Here is a 22311-nt window from a genome sequence, read left to right on the forward strand (position 1 = left end):
GAACATGCCCTTAGGGTTCTCCTTTCCTTGAGAAATTATCCACGTGAGCGCATGTTACTGAAGCCCAGGCATGGCATTCGGGGTTCACGATACCCCTGTAAGGGAAGTTGATCCTCACTGCACTAATACAGTGTGCCCTCCCCTATGCCCTACACTCAGTTCCTGCATCTCTGAAGAGCTGAAGTGACAGTGCAAAGTCCATCCAGCGAGTCAAAGGTCCTCTTGACTCTGTCTCTCTGGCGCGGGCTCCAGGGAACTGTGGGGACAATGCTGACAACAGTGACAACAGCTGGAACTGACTGGGAGCTCACCACATGCCAGGCACTATCCTGACCTCTTTCCCTGTCTTAACATGGTCAGTGTTCTAAACGGAAGCAGCTAAATTTGCTAGTAACTAGTGTCTCCATTTAACTTTTTGAGAACTCAAGCACAAAGATGCTAAGTAACTTGTTCAGCGTCTGTCACCAGCAGTAAGTGGTGGAGCCACAGGTCTGGAGGCACCGAGGAAAACTCATTGTGTTGTGTGTTCATTCAATCAGGGTAACATCCAGTGGCCACTGAAAAATATTTAGATTAATGTTTGTGTAATATTTAGATTACAGAAATGTGTAAGAGAAGTTGATTGTACAGCATGGGACTGCACAGTACATAGAAATCGGAGTTGAACAGAAATCTTTTAGATAGAAGTTTGACAAGACTGGCGGCAGCATACTGTGGGGAAATGATGACCTGAGAGCCCTCTTAGTACAGCAGACGGCAGAGAAGTCTCCCGGCCTGAGAGTCTTGCCTTGGGCTTGTGCATCACAGAAGGCACCACACCGTCGAAACGTCTGCAGCCTCACAAGCAGAGAGAAGCCTGCGGCAGGACGGGAAGGCCGTTGCCCTGTCCCAGTAGTTCCCACAGGAGCAGTCCACAAAAGTGGGAACCCAGGAACTTTTAAATACGTGCACTCCGAGATCCACACCCGGGAATCTCACTTAGTGTGGCCACAGCATTGCCCTTGAAACTACTTTTTTTACTCTGCTAGGAAACTCCTGGGGATGTGATAAATCCCTTCGGTCTCCAGCCTGTCTCTGATGTACTGACTCTTTCCGGGAGAGACACGCGGTTGAGAGGACGGACCAGAAAGCACACAGGAAGACAACGTAATGACCACGGTGCAAGGCTGGTGGCGCACAGAGAAGACACCATATCCCCAATGACCTTCCCCCCTGAAGGCTTCTGTCGATCTAACCATTCTGTTTGTGGCCGGTGGATGGAGGCAGGGCCAGGGGATGGTATATCGCGCTTTTCTTGGGAAGCATGTAAGACGTATGACGTGAGCTCATGCGGCCTACGATCCCTGCCTTCCTCTTGGCCTTTGGTCCCTTCTCACACCCAACTCCATCCCACACAAACCTAGAGCAAGCAGCACTTAGGGCAAAGGTCTTCCCTTCACCTATCAGACACTTCTCTGACCTCAGGATTTGTCTCTCTCTCTCTCTCTCTCTCTTCCTTTCAGCCGTCTTGTCCCTGATCTCATCTGCTGTCCCAAATCAGACAGCTTTGTGCACTAGCTGACAGACAGCCTGGCTGCTCACTCTGGCGTCCTGGCCTCACAGGGCTTGTTCTCACAGAGAAGGACCCCCGTCCCAAGAGCCAGGAGCCAACACGCACACACAACCGTTCTGGGCATCAACATCCTATGGCAGCGGAAAACACACACACACACACACACACTCACACACACACACACACACTCACAATATTATGCAACCAAAAAAAAAAGAAAATCCTGCCTTTTGAAACAACAGATGGACTCTGAAGGTTTATACTAAGTGAAATAATCAGAGAAGGACAAGTACTATATGTTCTCACATATGTGGAAACTGAAAAACGAAACGCACGGAAGTAGATATCCGAACGGTGGTTGCCAGGGCCTGGGCGAAATGTTGGGCAAAGTGTACAAACTTCCAGGAATAAGATGAAGAAGTTTTGGGAAACTGATGTACTGAATGGTGGCTATAATTAGCAACACTCTATTACATAATGAAAGTTATTCAGAAGGTACACCTTAAATGTTATCACCACACACACAAAATGGTTACTATGTGAGGGGATGGTGATATTCACAATCCTATCGCTGTCATCCTTTCATGACATACATGGTATCAACTCATCACGCTGTCCACCGTAAACCTACCTATGTTACATGTCAATAATACCTCAAAACTGAAAAAATAAAACTGTCCCCACTCTGTCAAGTGGGTGCAGTACAGGTATTTTGTGTGTCCTCTGACCTTTCCCCCTCATTCCAGGAACTTGCCCTCATTTTGGACACTGCACATTGAGCCCGGTTCATTCATCTTTTCCTCCCCCAGCTAGGAACCAATAAATTAGTGGAGAATAGTATTTAGAAGCCGGGAACTGGGGGCCAGCTGTGTTATTGCTTTTGGAATGCTCATATGTCCACATTCACACACACATCAATATACACATCTGTATCTATCAACCTATCCACGCACACACATACTCATATACTGAAAACCATGAGTTCACATGGAGGCCTCCAATTCCAGTACCGCCTTCACAGTTTGCTCCAGTTTCCTTCCTCTCCATATTTGAAACTCCCCTGTGCAGAGCAAGACTCATAGCTCCCATGGTCCCTGTACACCTACTGAGTTTACAATCCCCATGTACATAAAGCACCCCTTCCGCACACAGAGGCCGTCCTCACATGCTGTGCTGAAGAGCCCCCACCTCTGACCTCCAGAACCCACTCAGCATTGCATCCCTGAGCCAGGAGGCTTCCCCCACCCAGCCCAGGGGACATCCTCCTTACTGCCCGGGGCTCTGTCACCCACTGTGGCCTGTCGGATGTATGGACGCCTCCTCACTGTGCCCGGGCTCTGACTCCCCGAGGTGCTTCCCTGGCTCTGCGGCACCTGACATGACAGCTCTGGGACAGAACTGCTCTGCAGCAAAGAGAAGAGCAGTGAGACACAGGGCAGGAGGGCAAGGGGACCATGTCCGAACACGGTCAGTGCACTAAGGAGAATGGGGCCGAATCATGGCGATACTTTGAAGCCTTATCTTTCTCTCACTGTTCTCCAGCTCCCCCTTCCTGCCTCTCCCCTGTGCCCAGTCCTCTCTCATTCCTGACATCCTTCCCTCCATCAAGAGTAGAGATGCTATCATGGGCGTGGCTCCTGGATTAGCACTGATATTGGTGGGCTGGCTGACAGGCTGTGTGGATGGTGTCCTCCCGAAACTCCCACACTCCAGCCTTCTGCCTCTCATGACGGAGTCTAAGGTCTCACCCCTTCGTAGCAGTTTCAGGTGTGGGCAGGAGAGCAGGCGCAGGCCTCTTCTTGGAGACTCGGGTCCTTCGTCTGGAACACAGCATGACCCCAACTCCCTCCCAGGTTGGAGGAGACATAGAGACCGCTACAGCCAACACCTCTCAGGAGCCCTGTGCCAAACCCAGCGATGAGGCCTTTACCAGCATCACAGGCAGAGTCGGACGTAAGGGCGGGGGCATGGGGCATGAGCCCTAGGCCCCCACTTCTGAAGGGCCCCGCAAATCCCCAACTTTATACTTTCTTCTAATGACACCAAGTTTGGTTTCATATGTGCAAATTTAACTTTAATAGTACATAATAATTTTGATTTATTTAAAAAGATGGTTAACAAGTATTTTTATTTTATCTGTGTCTCTCTTCTCTTTAAGGGGCGCAATATTGTCTTCTATGCACGGGCCTCAACCGACCTTAATCCGTCTCTGATCACAGGACTCCTCGATTTCCAGGAACACACCACGTGGATTTCCCCTTCCCAACTGTTACACGTGCTGCTGCTTCTGCCTGGCATGCTGCTCCCTCGGTCACTGTGGCCTCTCCTTCACTTCCTCCATGTCTCTGCTAGGTCATCACCTATCAGGGAGCCCCACCCTGATCTCCCTGGATAAAGTACTCTTCCCCTGACCTGGCCTCAGTCTTCTCCATAGCACTTGTCATGTCAGATTTGTTGTCCATTTACTCACCAACTCTACAGAGTTAGAGACTTTGACATATTTTGTCCATTGTATCCCCAGCTCCTAGGACAGTGCTCAGGCACACAGCTGGTGTTCAGAAATTTCCTGTGGAAGATTGACTGGGGTACAGGCTCTTTATATACATGATTAAGATGTACAGTATTCTCCAATAGGGCATTGTCTCACGTTACTGACTGGTACATATTGAGGCTCCTGGAGACAAGTGACTTGCCCAAGGACACACAACCAGGATGTGGGGCTCCAGTCTTTGGAATCGTACCTGCCAGGTTCCCAAAACCCTCTGCTCACATACACAGAGACATCAAAAAGAGCTCACTAAACACAACCTAAAACAGGTTCCAGAATCTCTTCACAGAGAGTTCGTAACTTGAGTTACAGACTTCCAAACACAGCAGACATCAAACCCATTGAGACAACCCCTCCCTAACAGACCAACGTTCCCCTTGGAAAAAACAAAACTGCGATTCCTCACACTGTAGAGACAGACTCCCAAAGCCCGCAGAAACCTCCCAATTTAATATAGAATATGCACAAATGGAAAAACACCCTCCTCCCCTCCTCCCGCGCCTCCAACTGTGCCAGATGCACCTGGGCCCCGAGAACCCACCGCCACTGCGTGGGTGCCTGCGGCCGACTGGTCCTTCAGATTTTCCTTAAATTAAATAGAGCGATGATGTCAGAGTAATGGCGCGGTAGGAAGCAATACCGATAAATCTCCCCTAAAACTCAACAAGATCTTCAACCAGAAACAGAAATACCTATCCTTGGAGCCTCCAGATGTTTCGCAATACATTCAAAGGTATGGTCCAGTGAAAAATTTGCTAAATATATAATCAAACCTCGAAGGAAATAGGGAGTAAGAAATGCTCCGCCTTCCTCACTAACCTAAATAGGGCTGCTTTCACTGGGAACTAAGAGTATAGGAATTAAGGCGGGCAAAGGGGGTGAATAGATCCAGGCCACGGCACAAACGGCCGAACCAGGCTGTGGCACGGAGATTCAAGTGGAGGAAAAACTGTGCCTGTGGCAACCCAGTCAATACAAGCTAACACTCACACCAAACCGAGACAAAGAAAGACAAGCGGGGCAGCCATTTTCCCTGATCTCCTGGTCGGTGCACGCAGGTAGTGGGCGAGAGATTCCTTCGAAAGCCCCGGGAGTGGGCGCCCGTGTTATCCCACAGAGAGGCAGAGTCAGAGGCCTTTGTGTGGGCTGAAAGCGGAATCTCTGGGCTGCCCCAGCGCCCTGAAAAAGCCGCGCATGGGGAGGGAGTGAGAGCCAATTCCAACGCTGGAACTTTTCCGTGCGGGCGGGGGTTTCACTCAAAGTGTGAGGCGGCCGGCCTGATATCCTGGTCGGCGCGCACAGAGAGTGGGCAAGAGATTCCTCCCAGCACCTCAGGAGTGGGCACACATGTTATCCCACAGAGGGGCAAAGTCAGATGCCTCTGTGTGGGTGAAAAGCGGAATCTCGGGCCGCCCCAGCACCCTGAAAAAGCCACGCACAGGGAGGAAGCAAGAGCCAATTCCAACACTGGAACTTTTCCGTGCGCGCGGGGGTTTCACTCAGAGGGTGAGGCGGCCGGCCTGATATCCTGGTCTGCGCACAGATAGTGAGCGAGAGTTTCCTCCAAGCGCCCAGGAGTGGGCGCCCGCCCGTGTTACCAGGCAGAGTGGCAGAGCCAGAGGTCTGTGAGTGGGCAGAAGCCCTGCCTTATTATGCTAGCAGCTCTGACTGACTGAGCCTTACCCAGAGCCCTGTGCTGAGTGGGAAGAGAGTGGGGAGTAGCCAGCTCTTTGAGCCTCTTACTATCCAGGCAGAGGCAGCACCAACCCCATAGCTGTGTTATCAGGCTACTAATTGAGGAAGGAAAGACTAGGAGAGAGGCTCCAGGAACAAGGACTCTCTCACTGTTGGAGCCCATAAATGCTAATGAGCCTCGACTGCCAATGAGACTGAAGCACAACACATGACATCACCATAGAGACTTATCAACTGCAAAACTCTACCTGAGCGTGCCAAAGGGGCAGAACCCAGGGTACAGAGTCACCGACCAGGAAGAGGGAGAGAAAAGAAAAAGCAAGAAGATAACTTCTCAAAATCAAGAAGAATCCGCAGACTTTATAACCTATCCCATTTTATTATATTTGTTCGTTTGTTTCTCTTATCTTCATTCTTGATTTTTTTTTCCCTCCTCCAATTTGGTCGTTTAACTCTCTGCTGGTCTTACTCTCTCCTCTTCTTGAACAACATTACCCATAAGTGTTACATCTCCCATTATCTTTTCTTTCCTCTTCCTTTCTCTCTATGACGGTTGCACTCCAAAACCCTTAACACACACACACACACACACACACTCTCTCTCTCTCTCTCCTCTTTTTTCTTCTTTTAGTGGGTCCCTCTTTTTTTTCTCTCCCTCTTTCTTTTCTCCCTCTATATTAGGTTCTTCCTTTCTCCTTTACAAACCTCAATAACGAACAAATTATCTTATCTGGGACTCAAACTTACATTTGTGGCATTATGGAGGGTTTTTACTTCACCTTTTTAACTCACTAGCAGTGCTCCCATCCCTGGCTCTCTATTTTATCTAGTTCTTGTTCCACTAAATACAATAGTAATTTTTTAATTTGTCCCCCCATTTTCCTGTTTCCCTCTTATTCCTCTCATCATAACTCTTAGTCAGCCAACACCTAAAAGCAAAACATTTTATTCTTGACCCAAATTTTTTCCTAATTTACTTTTTGTGGATCCATACCCCCTTTTATTTTTCTTTTTACATTTTCTTTTATGTTTTTTTGCCCCTTTATTACTTCTCTTCAATTCAGGCCCTCAATTACAGGCATTGTTTGTTCTATTTAGTACAATATAATTCACAGTTCACCACAAGATTTTCTCAAGAAAGAGGGGAGAGGAGAGGAGAGGAAAAAGGAGGGGGGGAATAATTTCCTTTTTTTTAATTTAAATTTTATTTTTCTTTATTTCATTATAAATTTTTTTAAAAAGAACAACTCTTTGATTTTTTATTTTTATTTTTTTAAACTTTTTATTCTTTATTAAATCTCATTAATACTATCAACAAAACCACCCTCAGATCCCATTAAGGAAGAGAAAATCGAATATCATGGATACAAAAGAAAGAGAGGTAACACAGATAGATGAGGAAAAATCTGTGGAGAAAAAATTTAATATATTGGAAAACTTGGAGTTAAACAACAGAGAATTTTAAATAGAAATCCTAAAAATGCTCAGAGATATACAAGAAAACACAAAAAGGCAATTTAGGGAGCTCAGAAAACAACTCAATGAACAAAAAGAATATATTTCCAAGGAAATTGAAACTATAAAAACAAATCAAACAGAGATAAAAAACTCAATTCACGAGCTGAAAAATGAGGTAATGTGCTTAGCTAATAGAACAGGCCAGATAGAAGGTAGGATTAGTGAAATAGAAGACAAGCAACTTGAGGCACAACAGAGAGAAGAAGAAAGAGACTCAAAAATTAAAAAAAATGAGATAGCCCTACAGGAATTATCTGACTCAAAAAGAATAACAAAAAGAATATTATCAAAAAGAATAACATAAGAATAATAGGTATATTGGAGGGAGAAGAGAAAGAACATGGAATGGAGAACATACTCAAACAAATAATAGATGAGAACTTCCCAAGCCTGTGGAAAGAACTAAAGCCTTAAATTCAAGAAGGAAACAGAACTCCGAGTTTTCTTAACCCCAACAAACCTATTCCAACGCACATCATAATAAAATTGGCACAAACCAATGGCAAAGAAAAAATTCTCAAGGCAGCCAGGGAAAAGAAGAATACAACATATAAAGGAAGGCCCATTAGATTATTATCCGATTTCTCAACAGAAATTCTACAAGCTAGAAGAGAGTGGACCCCAATATTTAAAGTCCTGAAAGAGAGGAACTTTCAGCCATGAATACTATACCCATCAAAGCTATCCTTTAAATATGAAGGAGAAATAAAAACATTCACAGATACAGAAAAGATGAGAGAATTTATCATCAGAAAACCCCCACTCCAGGAATTACTAAAGGGGGATGGATCTCCAATCAGATACAAAGAACAAAAAAAAAAAACAAAGCCACAAATAAAAGCTCCAAGAAGAACACAATAAAACCAAATTTAAACTGTGACAACAACAAGAAGAAAGGGGGGGGGGGTAGAGGATGGAGATTAACAGTAGCAAAGGATGATGGAGTGCAAAAGTACTTCCAAAATAGGGCACTACAATGCACAGGGTAGGAATCCTTTTCATTACTTAAAGGTATCCACCATTGAAAAAACCACCACAGAAGCACATGATTTAAAAAAGACAGCAACAGAGGAAAGATGTATGGAATACAACCAAATAAAAACAAAAGATAGAGGAGAGACAAGATGGCGCTGGAGTAGGTGGACGTACCAACATCTAACTCCCAGAACCAAAGTGGATTACAAACTAATTTTATGAACTATCATCTGGAAAAACCAACTTTGGACTAAAGTAAGAGGACTCTTCAACCAAAGAACACTGAAGAAGCCAAACAGAGACTGGTAGGAAAAGCGGAAATGGGGAAACGCGGAGAGGGCTGCCCAGCTCCCTGGAGCGAACGGCAGCAGGGTGAGAGTCGCGTGGTGGGAAGTGAGTTTAGCAGAGGGGGAAGGGTCCTGAGCCCCAGGAACAAAGCCCCAGCCTGTAGCCCCAGAGCCCAGAAGAGGCGTAAGGACAGTATTTAGCTGGAAACAAGTCAGGATACTGTTTTTGAGAAAGAGTCTGATTTCTCAGACCCAGGATCCTTCTTAAAGGGACCGCGCAGAACATTTCACTCATATCCACCCACCCGGAGCTCCTGGGGACGGGGGAAGAGAGGAGAGGACCAGAGTAACAGGAAGAGAGTGTAATTTAGGAGTCACAGGGAGAAGCATTTTGGGAAATAGCCACCCTAACCCCTGGGATGAGTCACCCCCCAAAGCTGAAGTGAATATTTCCCCCGGAAACAGCAATACCAGCAAAGGGAAGCAGGAGAGCAGCCAAACAAGCTCCCCCGCGGCATTCAGAGCAGAGTGGCATAGAAGGAGGGAGCTTTTGGGTCTACAGTAGTGAGTCTTAGGGTCCGAGCTGCAACGCCCCCACCCACACGGCTAAGGGCGCTCCGGAGGGCGGAGGCAGCAGGAGACAAAAGTGCGGTTCTGCTGGCAGGGGCGGAAGCCAGCTGGCCACCTCTGGGCTCAGGTGTGAGCTAAATCTTCCCGGCTGGGGAGAAGGGGGTGTGCAAAAGCAGTCAAGCTCAGCTGCCGGCAGCCTGTAATCCAGCCTGTGGGGAAAAGGGCAGGAACCCCGGAAAGGGTGGAGACCAGCCCCTGAGCAAGGACAGAGGAACACAGCCTTGCCCCACCCGTGCAACCCAGGCTTGCGGTCTGATTTGGTAGCCGGCTCCTCCCACGGGGGTGGAGCCAAAAGCCCAGTAGAGGCGGAGTTCCGCTACTGAGCTGAGCTTGGGAATGCAGTCCTGCCCAGCGGTAGAGCCAAGGCTAGCAGCCGTTCCTTGAGTGGGATCCTCCTGCAAGGGCATGGCAAAAGCCCAGAAACAGGCGGAGACCCGCAGCTGAGCAAAGGTGCTCGCCAGTGCCCTCAGGACCAAGCATAACGTCACACACGGGGGCGGGGCAAAGGTCAAGGCCACCAACTCTTGTGCACCTGAGCACGTGATCACAGCCACTCCTGTGAAGAGAAAATGCGGAGGCAGAGAAACACAACACAATTAAACCAAGAGAAATCCCCAGAAAAGGGCCTCAGTGAATCAGATATAACCAAATTACCAGATGCAGAGTTTAAAATAACGATTGTTAGGATGCTCAAAGATATTAGAACCACCATAGATGGCCATTACGAAAACCTAAATAAAGAGATAACAAATATAAAAAAGGACATTGAAATAATAAAAAAGAATCAGTCAGAAATGACAAGTACAATATCTGAAATAAAGAATACAATGGAAGGAATTAAAAGCAGGATGGATGAAGCAGAGAATCAAATCAGTGAGTTAGAGGACACAATAAATAAAGGCACGGAAGCAGAGCAGAAAAAAGAAAAGAGACTCAAAAAGTCTGAGGAATCTCTAAGAGAGCTCTGTGACAACATGAAGAGAAATAACATCCGCATCATAGGGGTTCCTGAAGAAGAAGAGAAAGAACAAGGGATAGAGACTTTGTTCAAACATATTATAGCGGAAAACTTCCCCCAATTCAGGCAGGAAAACATTACACATGTTCAGGAAGCACAGAAAACTCCATTAAGGAGAAACCCAAAGAAAACAACACCAAGACATATCATAATTAAAATACCAAAGCTAAATGATAGAGAAAATATTAAAAGCTGCTAGAGAAAAAAAGACTATCACCTACAAAGGAGCCCCCATAAGGATGACTTCTGACTTCTCAACAGAAACACTTGAGGCCAGAAGGGAATGGCAAGAAATATTCAAAGTAATGCAGAACAAGAACCTACAACCAAGACTACTTTATCCAGCAAGGCTATCATTTAAATTTGAAGGAGAAATAAAAAGCTTTACAGACAAAAACAAAAACAAAACTCAAGGAATTCACTGCAACAAAACCAAGGCTGCAAGAAATGCTAAGGGACCTGTTGTAAACAGATCAAAGGAAAAAAAGAATATAGCAAAAGAGGAATACAGTTTCAAAGAAAAAAAATGGCAATAAACAATTACATATCAGTAATAGCCTTAAATGTTAATGGATTAAATGATCCGATCAAGAGACATAGGGTAGCTGCATGGATAAGAAAACAGGACCCATACATATGATGTCTACAAGAGACACACCTTAAATCAAAAGATGCACACAGACTGAAGATAAAAGGATGGAAAAAAATATTTCATGCAAATGGAAATGAAAAAAAAGCTGGGGTAGCAATACTTATATCAGACAAAATGGACTTTAAAACAAAGACCATAGTTAGAGATAAAGAAGGTCACTACATAATGATAAAGGGAGCAATCCGAAAGGAAGATATAACCATTATAAATATCTACGCACCTAATATAAGAGCACCTAAATATATAAAGCAGACTTTGATAGACTTAAAGGGCGAGATCAACAGCAATACTATAATAGTAGGGGATTTCAATACCCCATTAACATCATTAGATAGATCCTCAAGAAAGAAAATCAACAAAGAAACAGCAGACTTAAAGGACATATTAGATGAACTCGATTTAATAGATATCGTCAGAACCTTTCACCCTAAAACAGCAGAATATACATTCTTTTCAAGCGCTCATGGTACATTCTCTAGAATAGACCACATGTTAGGGCACAAAAGCGGTCTCAACAAATTTAAGAAGATTGAAGTCATATCGAGTGCTTTCTCTGATTACAATGGCATTAAACTAGAAATCAACCAAAATAGAAAAATTGAAAAACATTCAAACACTTGGAAACTAAATAGCACGTTTTAAATAATGAATGGATTAACATTGAGATCAAAGAAGAAATTAAAAAATTCCTAGAAACAAATGATAATGAGCATACATCAAGTCAAAATTTATGGGACACAGCAAAAGCAGTCCTGAGAGGAAAGTTTATAGCATTACAGGCATACCTCAAGAAGCTAGAAAAAGCTCAAATAAACAACTTAACCCTGCATCTAAAAGAACTAGAAAAAGAAAAGCAAGTAAAGCCCAGAGCTAGTAGAAGGAAGGAAATAATAAAGATGAGAGCAGAAATAAATGACACAGTGGCTAAAGAAACAATACAGAGGATCAATGAAACCAGGATCTGGTTCTTTGAAAAGGTAAACAAGATCGATGAACCTTTAACGAGACTCACCAAGAAAAAAAGAGAGAGGACTCAAATAAATAAAATTAGAAATGAGAGTGGAGAAATAACAACTGACACAACAGAAATACAAAATATTGTAAGAAAATACTATGAAGAATTGTACGCCAAAAAACTAGACAACCTAGATGAAATGGACAAATTCCTTGAATCATATAATCTTCCAAAAATCAATCTGGAAGAATCAGAAAACCTAAACAGACCAATTACAACAAATGAGATTCAAACAGCTATCAAAAAAACTCCCAAAAAAGAATAGTCCTGGGCCTGATGGCTTCACAAGTAATTCTACCAAATATTCAAAGAAGAACTAACTCCTATCCTTCTCAAGCTATTTCAAAAAATTCAAGAGGAAGGAAGACTTCCAAACTCCTTTTATGAGGCGAGCATAATTCTGATTCCAAAACCAGGCAAAGACAACACGAAAAAAGAAAATTATAGGCCAATATCCCTGATGAACTTAGATGCAAAATTCCTCAATAAAATATTAGCAAACCGGATCCAGCAATATATGGAAAAAATCATACACCACGTAGGATTTATTCTTGGGAGGCAAGGCTGGTACAATATTCACAAATCAATCAATGTAATTCATCACATAAACAAAAGAAAGGAGAAAAACCACATGATAATTTCAATAGATGCAGAAAAAGCATTTGATAAAGTCCAGCACCCATTCATGATCAAAACTCTCAGCAAAGTGGGAATACAGGGAACATACTTCAACATGATAAAGGCCATCTATGACAAACCCACAGCCAACATCATACTCAATGGGAAAAATTAAAAGCAATCCCCTTAAGATGAGGAACAAGGCAGGGGTGCCCCCTTTCACCACTCTTATTCAACATAGTTCTGGAAGTCCTAGCCACAGCAATCAGACAAGAAAAAGAAATAAAAGGCATCCGAATTGGAAAAGAAGAAGTAAAACTATCATTATTTGCAGATGATATGATATTGTATATAGAAAACCCTAAAGTCTCAGTCAAAAAACTACTGGAACTGATAAATGAATTCAGCAAGGTGGCAGGATATAAAATCAATACTCAGAAATCAGAGGCATTTTTATACACTAATAATGAACTGTCAGAAAGAAAAATCAAGGAATCAATCCCCTTTACCACTGCAACCAAAGAAATAAAGTACCTAGGAATAAATCTAACCAAGGAGATTAAAGACTTGTACTCGGAAAATGATAAAACATTGATAAAAGAAATCAGGGAAGATATGAATAAGTGGAGGCATATACCGTGCTCATGGTTAGGAAGAATAAACATCATTAAAATGTCTATATTACCCAAAGCAATTTATAAATTCAATGCAATACCGATTAAAATACCAATGACTTACTTCAAAGATTTAGAACACATATTCCAAAAATTTATATGGAACCAAAAGAGAACACGAATAGCCTCAGCAATCTTGAAAAGGAAGAATAAAGCAGGAGGTATCACATTTCCGGATATCAAGTTATATTATAAGGCCATTGTACTCAAAACAGCATGGTACTGGCATAAGAACAGGCACATAGATCAATGGAACAGAACAGAGAACCCAGAAATAAACCCACAGCTCTATGGACAACTGATATTTGACAAAGGAGGCAAGGAAATACAATGGAGTAAAGACAGCCTCTTCAACAAATGGTGTTGGGAAAATTGGACAGCTACCTGCAAAAAAAATGAAACTAGACCAGCAACTTACACCACTCACAAAAATAAACTCAAAATGGATAAAAGACTTAAATGTAAGCCGTGAAACCATAAGCATCTTAGAAGAAAACATAGGCAGTAAGCTCTCTGACTTCTTGCAGCAATATATTTGCTGATTTGTCTCCACAGGCAAGTGAAATAAAAGACAGGATAAACAAATGGGACTTTATCAAACTAAAAAGCTTCTGCAGAGCTAAAGACAATAAGAACAGAATAAAAAGACAAACTACACAATGGGAAAACATATTTGACATTGCGTCTGATAAGGGGTTAATAACCAAAATTTATAAAGAACTTGTAAAACTTAATACCAGGAAGACAAACAATCCAATCCAAAAATGGGCAAAAGAAATGAATAGACACTTCTCCAAAGAGGACACACAGATGGCCAATAGGCATATGAAAAAATGTTCAACATCACTAATGATTAGAGAAATGCGAATTAAATCCACAATCAGATATCACCTCACACCAGTCAGAATGGCGCTCATCAATAATACAACACAGAATAAGTGCTGGCGAGGATGTGGAGAAAAGGGAACCCTCCTGCACTGCTGGTGGGAATGCAGACTGGTGCAGCCACTGTGGAAAACAGTATGGAGATTCCTCAAGAAATTAAAACTCGAACTGCCTTTTGACCCAGCTATACCATTGTTAGAAATATACCCCAAGAACACCATAGCACTGTTTGAAAAGAAGAAATGCACCCCCATGTTTATGGCAGCATTGTTCACAATAGCAAAGATCTGGAAACAGCCCAAGTGTCCATCAGAGCACGAGTGGATTAAAAAGCTTTAGTATATATATACTATGGAATACTACTCAGCCATAAGAAATGATGACATAGGATCTTTTACAAGAACATGGATGGGCCTTGATAACATTATACTGAGCAAAAGAAGTAAATCAGAAAAAACTAAGAACTATATGATTCCATACATAGGTGGGACATAAAGATGAGACTCAGAGACATGGACAACAGTGTTGGGGGTACAGGGTGGGGGGAGGAGAAAAAGGGGGTTGGGGGAGGGGAGGGGCACAAAGAGAATGGCTTTTCAGCATTTACCATATTCCCCCTTTAATCTATAGACAGACAGCAAATATTTACTTATGTGTTTCCACTATAAAGACTGCTGTCGGCCCTGGCCCGTTGGCTCAGCGGTAGAGCGTCGGCCTGGTGTGCGGGGGACCCGGGTTCGATTCCCAGCCAGGGTACATAGGAGAAGTGCCCATTTCCTTCTCCACCCCCCCTTCCTCTCTGTCTCTCTCTTCCCCTCCCGCAGCCAAGGCTCCATTGGAGCAAAGATGGCCTGGGCGCTGGGTATGGCTCCTTGGCCTCTGCCCCAGGCGCTAGAGTGGCTCTGGTTGTGGCAGAGCAACGCCCCCGGAGGGGCAGAGCATCGCCCCCTGGTGGGCAGAGCATCGCCCCTGGTGGGCGTGCCGGGTGGATCCCAGTTCGGCGCATGCGGGAGTCTGTCTGACTGTCTCTCCCTGTTTCCAGCTTCAGAAAATTACAAAAAAAAAAAAAAGACTTGCTGTCTAGGGACAAATGCTGATTAACTATTTCAGCAGTTCCTCCTTCTTCAAAGACTTATATGTCAACATAGAGCTCCATGTTTCATAGGACATACTCAAGCTCACTCCATGCTCCCTGGAGCTTTAACACAAGGGAATGCCCTTTTTTTTTTCTTTTTTCCTATTTTCTTTTTTTTGCTGTTGTTGTTGTATTTTTTCTTTTATTTATTTATTTTTTGTATTTTTCTGAAGATGGAAATGGGGAGGCAGTCAGGCAAACTCCTGCATGCGCCTGACCGGGATCCACCTGGCATGCCTACCAGGCGGGGGATGCTATGCCCATCTGGGGTGTAGTTGTGTTACAACCAGAGACATTCTAGCGACTGGTGCTGAGGCCAGGGGGCCATCCTTAGTGCCCGGGGTGGCTTTGCTCCAGTGGAGCCTTGGCTGTGGGAGGGGAAGTGAGAGACAGAGAGGAGGGAGGGGAGGGAGAGTTAGGGAGGGGTGGAGAGGTAGATGGGCCCTTCTCCTGTGTGCTCTGGCCAGGAATCGAACTCAGGAATCCTGCACACCAGGCCAATGACTCCTACGGGTCTACCATATCATGCTTTTTACTTAAAAAAAAAATTTACATTTCTTTTGAAGGCTGATGAACAGGAGATACCAAATCTTTTTCGCCTGCAAACTACTACCTTCTTTATTAGATCCAGCTAATAACACTGTTTTGTCTTTTTCCAAATAGCTCCAGATATATGGAAAAGATTTATATAGGCGGATGGGGATCCTCACACCCCTCAGCGAGATCTTCTGAGAATGGCTTTTAAGATACCTAGAGGCAGAAAAAGCCCAATAGAGACGAGGGGAACTACCAGCTTTTAGGATACACCCTTAAAGGCTCCAATGCCCCAAAGGGGTCTTATAGGATGCCATCTGGGTCCTGCTTTAATAGTGGAAAGGAAGGTCATTGAGCTAAAGCCTGCCAGGCTTACATGCCTCTGCTGTGAGGAAACAGGGACACTGGAAGGTAGGCTTCCCCCTTGTTCCTCTAAGGGAGGGTTCAGTCTCTTCCAGCCCTGCTCCAGCCACCTATGACCTAACCTTGCCCAGAAAGCTGGGATTTGCCACTGAAGGCTGACGGTGCCCAGGGCCGTCGGCCCCATCTATGACACTGTGGACGAGCCTAGGGTATTTCTTCCAAGAAGCAGGTAAACTGATCTCATTTGCACAAGGGCCACTTAACTATGTTTTGCCTGAATAGTCAGGTTTTTTATTCTTCCCTCAAAGATCTCTGTTGTGGGTGTTGATAGTCCTATTTTCTGCTGCTTTGCTTAGTATATACTGTTTCCTTTAACCCTCCTACCTCAATGCCCCACTCATATTTCAGGCTGGGACTTACTCCTAATGTAGAGCTCTCCTTCCCCCTTTTGCCAACTTGTATTATGAATTTACCTTTGCCACCCAGCTTAGTGTATCCCAGGGTTCTCTTTACCATGCCACAGTCGCAGAGCTCCAGGGAAAAGCAACCTGGTCTCAACTCTCCAGGCAGAGGAGAACAGAAGCTCCATATCCATGCATGCTGCAAATGGCTTGTCCAGTCTACCTGAATCATTACTAGCTAGAAGCAGCTGTCATTGGGACTTGGACATGAGCTGCAAAGTATAGAATGGTGACAACAATTCCAGTGCCATGCGGACTTTTCCTGTGTGGACTTTTCCTGGACTCCTGCTCCCTGTGCCAGCTCTTAACAGACTGAACTGTGGTTGCGTTGCATTTCTCAGGGATTTGGCATGATGATGGGGCCAACTTGGACTTGGTGAACATGTTGAAGACACTACTCTTTTATGGATTCTTGCTGTATTGGCCAAGAGTTTGCTTAAAGGCTTTTAATCACTGTAAAAAAAATAGAACACTGAATAAAGAAGATGGGGCACATATGCACCATGGTATACTATTCAGCTAGAAGAAATGATGACATCGGATCACTTACAGCAGAATGGTGGAATCTTGATAACATTATGTGGAGTGAAATAAGCGAATCATAAAAAAACAAGAACTGCAGGATTCCATACATTGGTGGGACATAAAAGCGAGACTAAGAGACATGGCCAGGAGTGTGGTGGTTACGGGGGGTGGGGGGAGGGAAGGAGGGAGAGGGTGAAGGGGAGGGGGAGGGGTACAAGGAAAAGATGGATAGAGGGTGACGGAGGATGATCTCTCTTTTGGTGATGTGTATGCGGCAGAACTGAATGACAAGATATCCTGGAAATGTTTTCTTTGAATGTATGTACTCTGATTTATTGATTTCACCCCATTAAAATAAAAATTTATTTATAAAAAAAGATAGAAAAATGAAAGAGAAGGATCAAACAAGACACAAAAGTAACAGAAAGCAATCTATAAAATGGCAATAGGGAACTCACAAGTGTCAATAATTACACTAAATATAACAGATTAAACTCACCAAAAAAAGGCACAGAGTAGCAGAATGGATTAAGAAAGAAAATCCAACTGTATGCAGTCTACAAGAAACTCATTTAAGTAACAAGGATAAAAACAAATTCAAAGTGAAAGGCTGGAAAACAATACTCCAAGCAAATAACATCCAAAAAAAAAAGCAGGCGTAGCAATACTCATATCTGATAATGCTGACTACAAGACAGCAAAAGTACTCAGAGACAAAAATGGCCATTTCATAATGTCTAAGGGGACACTGAATCAAGGAGACATAACAATTCTTAATATATATGCACCAAACCAAGGAGCACCAAAATATATAAGACAGCTACTTATTTACCTTAAAACAAAAACTGACAAAAATACAATCATACTTGGAGACCTCAATACACCGCTGACGGCTCTAGATCGGTCATCCAAACAGACAATCAACAAAGATATAGTGGCCTTAAACAAAACACTAGAGCACATAGATATGATAGATATCTACAGGACATTTCATCCTAAAGTGACTGAGTATACATTTTTCTCCAGTGTACATGGATCATTCTCAAGAATTGACCATATGTTGGGCCACAAAAACAACATCAGCAAATTCAGAAAAATCAAAGTTGTACCAAGCATATTTTCTGATCATAAAGCCTTGAAACTAGAATTCAACTGCAAAAAAAGAGGAAAAAAATCCCACAAAAATGTGGAAATTAAACAACATACTTTTAAAAAATGAATGGGTCAAAGAAGAAATAAGTGATCAAAAGATATATACAGACAAATGAAAATGACAATACAACATATCAGAATCTATGGGATGCAGCAAAAGCAGTGACAAGAGGGAAGTTCATATCACTTCAGGCCTATATGAACAAACAAGAGAGAGCCCAAGTGAACCACTTAACTTCACACCTTAAGGAACTAGAACAAGAAGAACAAAGACAACCCAAAACCAGCCGAAGAAAGGAGATAATAAAAATCAGAGCAGAAATAAATGAAATAGAGAACAGAAAAACTATAGAAAAAATTAATAGAACAAGGAGCTGGTTCTTTGAGAAGATCAACAAAATTGACAATCCCTTGGCAAGACTTACCAAGGAAAAAACAGAAAGAACTTATATAAACAAAATCCAAAATGAAAGAGGAGAAATCACAACGGACATCGTAGATATACAAAGAATTATTGTAGATTACTATGAAAAACTTTATGCCACTATATTCAACAACCTAGAAGAAATAGATAAATTCCTAGAACAATAATACAACCTTCCTAGACTGAATCAAGAAGAAGCAGAAAGCCTAAACAGACCTATTAGTAGAGAAGAAATAGAAAAAAACATTAAAAACCTCCTGAAAAATAAAAGTCCAGGCCCAGATGGCTATACCGGCAAATTTTATCAAACATTCAAAGACTTGGTTCCTATTCTACTGAAAGTCTTCCAAAAAATTGAAGAAGCAATACTCAAAAAACTGAAAATAGAACTACCTTATGACCCAGCAATCCCTCTACTGGGTATATACCCCAAAACCTCAGAAACATTGATATGTAAAGACACATGTAGCCCCATGTTCATTGCAGCACTGTTCACAGTGGCCAAGACATGGAAACAACCAAAAAGCCCTTCAATAGAAGACTGGATAAAGAAGATGTGGCACATATACACTATGGAATACTACTCAGCCATAAGAAATGATGACATCAGATCATTTACGGCAAAATGGTGGGATCTTGATAACATTATACGGAGTGAAATAAGTAAATCAGAAAAAAACGGCATGGTATTGGCAGAAAAATAGACACTCAGACCAATGGAACAGAATAGAAAACCCAGAAATAAAACCACATATATATAGTCAAATAATTTTTGATAAAGGGGCCAACAACACACAATAGAGAAAAGAAAGCCTCTTCAATAAATGGTGCTGGGAAAACTGGAAAGCCACATGCAAAGGAATGAAACTGGACTACAAAAAAAAAAAAAAGAAAAAAAAAAGAAAAAAGAAACTGGACTACAGTTTGTCCCCCTGTACTAAAATTAACTCAAAATGGATCAAAGATCTAAACATAAGACCTGAAACAATAAAGTACATAGAAGAAGACATAGGTACTAAACTCATGGACCTGGGTTTTAAAGAGCATTTTATGAATTTGACTCCAACGTCAAGAGAAGTGAAGGCAAAAATTAATGAATGGGACTACATCAGACTAAGAAGTTTTTGCTCAGCAAGAGAAACTGATAACAAAATAAACAGACACCCAACTAAATGGATAATGATATTTTCAAACAACAGCTCAGATAAGGGCCTAATATCCAAAATATACAAAGAACTCATAAAACTCAACAGCAAACAAACAAACAATCCAATAAAAAAATGAGAAGAGGACATGAACAGACATTTCTCCCAGGAAGAAATGCAAATGGCCAACAGATATATGAAAAGATGCTCATCTTCTTTATTATTAGAGAAATGCAAATCAAAACTGCAATGAGATACCACCTCACACCTGTTAGATTAGCTATTATCAACAAGACAGATAATAGCAAATGTTGGAGAGGCTGTGGAGAAAAAGGATCCCTCATACACTGTTGGTGGGAATGTAAAGTAGTACAACCATTATGGAAGAAAGTATAGTGGTTCCTCAAAAAACTGCAAATAGAACTACCTTAGGACCCAGCAATCCCTCTACTGGGTATATACCCGAAAAACTCAGAAACATTGATACGTAAAGACACATGCAGCCCCATGTTCACTGCAGCATTGTTCACAGTGGCCAGGACATGGAAACAACCAAAAAGTCCATCAATAGATGACTGCATAAAGAAGATGTGGCACATATACACTATGGAATACTACTCAGCCATAAGAAATGATGACATCGGATCACTTACAGCAAAATGGTGGGATCTTGATAACATTATACGAAGTGAAATAAGTAAATCAGAAAAAAACAGGAACTGCATTATTCCATACGTAGGTGGGACACAAAAGTGAGACTAAGAGACATTGATAAGAGTGTGGCAGTTATGATGGGAGAGGGAGAGGGAAAGGGGGAGGGGAATGGGCACAAAGAAAACTAGATAGAAGGTGACAGAGGACAATCTGACTTTGGGTGATGAGTATGCAACATAATTGAACGACAAGATAACCTGGACATGTTATCTTTGAATATGTGTATCCTGATCTATTGATGTCACCCCATTAAAAAAAATAAAATTATTAAAAAAAATTAAATAGAAACTTTGTAAATGCTAAAAAAAAAAGAAAAAAGAAAAAAAACAAGTTCAAGTAACTCAGAAATACCACATACCCTTAGGATAATGTTTCCTGACAAATCAGAGAACCTACACGCTAGACACAGACCACGAAACATTCAGACTTCATACTTTAAGATAAAACCTGCAGCTCTGAAGGTAGCTCAGTTGTAGAGCATTGTGTCCATATGCCAAGATCGAAGGTTTGATCCCCGTTCAGGGCATATACAACAATCAAGTTATGAATGCATGCCTAAGTGGAACATCGAATTGATGTGTGTATGTATGTATGTATGTATCTATCTATCTATCTATCTATCTCATACATATAAAAACAATTTTAGAAATATATACCCCCCAGCAGTTCCGAGACATCACAACTTGGGACCCAAAATCACAAACTGCTCAGACATCTCATAACCTGGGGTGAAGACACCTACATAGAGCGCTCACACCCAGGGACACAAATGTCCAAAAGCTCAGGAAATGCACATCCAAATATACAGGCACACAAGACTAAGAGACACTTAGAGCAGGGGCACAAAATGCACTCATAAAATAGCTTGTTTAGTCACGATCCCCCAAAAAGCTCGGAGAAGTCTCATGTACCCAAACACTATTTGTGATATCATACCTAGAGATACTCGTTCCCAAAACACGTGGAGACAGCACCCTCACCCGTGTTTCCAGCTCGGACTCTGGCTACAAGCCAGCGATGGCGCCGAACACGACACCGACAAGGGCCGCATCATCAGCCTTGTCGGGACGGTCAGTCGGAGAGTAGTGCAACTCCGAGGAACATTCTACGCCCCGAAAAGCCACATCACGCACATACACACTCCTCACCCTCAGCTCCCCTCTGCATCCACCAGGTCTCCCCAGAGAGATGGCCAACGGGACTGGGCAGGTGAGGAAAGGCCCGGACTAGGATCCCACCTCGCCAGTCTCGCCCCAAAGGAGCTTAATCCGTTCATTTCACCCTGGCCAATCACCGCCCAGCACGGCCTCTGGTCCCGCCCTCCACATCTGGGAACCAATCTCTCACCCAGTGGCCGGCTCAACTGATGCGACCAAGTGTGCAGAAACGGAGGATGGAGCTAGAGAGTGGACGATGGAGGACGCCGGCCTCCCAGAGTGGACTCTGAGACCCTCGGTGCTTCCCCAGGAAAGAACTGCTCCCTCTCGCGCGCTCCTTCGTGGTGGGAACCGGGAACAGCTCGTCCATGCAGGTGCCCATGGACCATTCTAGCCCGGCCCGCAGAGGGTGCAAGGAAAGTCAGCATGAAAACTCCAGGGTTCGCAGCCCTCTTGGACTCTTGAAAAAGTTCCTAAACGGAAATGTACCTCCCAGCGGTGGCCAATATGATAACAGTGGGCGTTACAGCGTTTCCTGTGTGCAGGGCATCTTGCTGGCTTGTGCTTCCCTGCGTAATGTCGAATGGGTCTGGGTGGAATGCAGACAAAGTCCCCCAAGGGGCAGGAGGGCTAG

At 43.2% G+C, this 22311-nt stretch overlaps 1 long non-coding RNA gene across 3 annotated transcripts in view; it reads right to left on the reverse strand.

Moving 5' to 3' along the window:
• Positions 1 to 21792, reverse strand: part of LOC136317149 (uncharacterized) — a 221203-nt gene extending 199411 nt beyond the window's left edge. For all 3 annotated transcript variants that reach the window (XR_010727844.1, XR_010727843.1, XR_010727842.1), the window contains exon 1: positions 21669 to 21792. This is a non-coding gene — a long non-coding RNA (uncharacterized lncRNA). The remainder of the gene's footprint in view (positions 1 to 21668) is intronic.
• Between the last annotated feature and the right edge of the window lie 519 nt (positions 21793 to 22311).

Source organism: Saccopteryx bilineata, chromosome X (genome assembly GCF_036850765.1).
Source record: "Saccopteryx bilineata isolate mSacBil1 chromosome X, mSacBil1_pri_phased_curated, whole genome shotgun sequence".
Classification (NCBI taxonomy): domain Eukaryota; kingdom Metazoa; phylum Chordata; class Mammalia; order Chiroptera; family Emballonuridae; genus Saccopteryx; species Saccopteryx bilineata.